Genomic DNA, 2047 nt, shown 5'->3' on the forward strand with positions numbered 1-2047 from the left:
CGTGTTGGTGTGGCGCGGTGAGTCGGTGCCATGTTGGTGTGATGCAGTGAGTCGGTGCTGTGTTGGTGTGACGCGGAGAATCGGTGCCGTGTTGGTGTGACGCGGACAACCGATGCCGTGTTGGTGTGGCGCGGAGAATCAATGCCGTGTTTGTGTGGCGAGGTGAGTCGGTGCCATGTTGGTATGGCGAGGTGAGTCGGTGCCGTGTTGGTGTGGTGCGGAGAAGCAATGCCATGTTGGTGTGGCGCAGTGAGTTGGTGCCGTGTTGGTATGGCGAGGTGAGTCGGTGCCGTGTTGGTGTGGCGAGGTGAGTCGGTGCTGTGTTGGTGTGGCGAGGTGAGTCGGTGCCGTGTTGGTGTGGCGCGGTGAGTCGGTGCTGTGTTGGTGGAACGCAGTGAGTAGGTGCAGCGTTGGTGTGGTGTTGTGAGACATTGCCGTGTTGGTGTGGCACGGTGAGTCGGGGCTGTGTTAGTGTCACTGGGTGAGTCAGGGCCGTGTTGGTGTGACACGGTGAGTCGGTGCTGTGTTGGTGGAACGCAGTGAGTCGGTGCTGTGTTGCTGTGGCGCGGTGAATCGGTGCAGCGTTGCTGTGGCGCGGTGAGTCGGGGCTGTGTTGGTGTAGCGCGGTGAGTCGGGGCCTTGTTGGTGTAGCGCGGTGTGTCGGGGCCGTGTTGGTGTGGCGGGATGAATCGGTACCGTGTTGGTGTGGCGCAGTGAGCCAGTGCTGTGTTAGTGTGGCGCGGTGAGCCGGTGCTGTATTCGTGTAGTGCGGTGAGTTGGGGCCGTGTTGGTGTGGCGGGGTGAGCCCGTGCTTTGTCGGTGTGGCGTGGTGAGCCGGTGCTGTGTTGGTGTGGCGCGGTTAGACGGTGCTGTGTTGGTGTGGCATGGTGAGCCAGTGCTGTATTGTTGTGGCGCGGTGAGCTGGTGCTGTGGCGTGGTGTTCCCGTGCTGTGTTGGTGTGGCGGGGTGAGCCCGTGCTGTGTTGGTGTGGCGTGGTGTTCCCGTGCTGTGTTGGTGTGGCGGGGTGAGCCCGTGCTGTGTTGGTGTGGCGTGGTGTTCCCGTGCTGTGTTGGTGTGGCGGGGTGAGCCCGTGCTGTGTTGGTGTGGCGTGGTGTTCCCGTGCTGTGTTGGTGTGGCGGGGTGAGCCCGTGCTGTGTTGGTGTGGCGTGGTGTTCCCGTGCTGTGTTGGTGTGGCGGGGTGAGCCCGTGCTGTGTTGGTGTGGCGTGGTGTTCCCGTGCTGTGTTGGTGTGGCGGGGTGAGCCCGTGCTGTGTTGGTGTGGCGTGGTGTTCCCGTGCTGTGTTGGTGTGGCGGGGTGAGCCCGTGCTGTGTTGGTGTGGCGTGGTGTTCCCGTGCTGTGTTGGTGTGGCGGGGTGAGCCCGTGCTGTGTTGGTGTGGCGTGGTGTTCCCGTGCTGTGTTGGTGTGGCGGGGTGAGCCCGTGCTGTGTTGGTGTGGCGTGGTGTTCCCGTGCTGTGTTGGTGTGGCGGGGTGAGCCCGTGCTGTGTTGGTGTGGCGTGGTGTTCCCGTGCTGTGTTGGTGTGGCGGGGTGAGCCCGTGCTGTGTTGGTGTGGCGTGGTGTTCCCGTGCTGTGTTGGTGTGGCGGGGTGAGCCCGTGCTGTGTTGGTGTGGCGTGGTGTTCCCGTGCTGTGTTGGTGTGGCGGGGTGAGCCCGTGCTGTGTTGGTGTGGCGTGGTGTTCCCGTGCTGTGTTGGTGTGGCGGGGTGAGCCCGTGCTGTGTTGGTGTGGCGTGGTGTTCCCGTGCTGTGTTGGTGTGGCGGGGTGAGCCCGTGCTGTGTTGGTGTGGCGTGGTGTTCCCGTGCTGTGTTGGTGTGGCGGGGTGAGCCCGTGCTGTGTTGGTGTGGCGTGGTGTTCCCGTGCTGTGTTGGTGTGGCGGGGTGAGCCCGTGCTGTGTTGGTGTGGCGTGGTGTTCCCGTGCTGTGTTGGTGTGGCGGGGTGAGCCCGTGCTGTGTTGGTGTGGCGTGGTGTTCCCATGCTGTGTTGGTGTGGCGCGGTGAGCCCGTGCTGTGTTGGTGTGGCGTGGTGTTCCC

The sequence above is a fragment of the Chiloscyllium plagiosum genome, chromosome 8, assembly GCF_004010195.1.
Source record: "Chiloscyllium plagiosum isolate BGI_BamShark_2017 chromosome 8, ASM401019v2, whole genome shotgun sequence".
In the NCBI taxonomy this organism is placed as follows: domain Eukaryota; kingdom Metazoa; phylum Chordata; class Chondrichthyes; order Orectolobiformes; family Hemiscylliidae; genus Chiloscyllium; species Chiloscyllium plagiosum.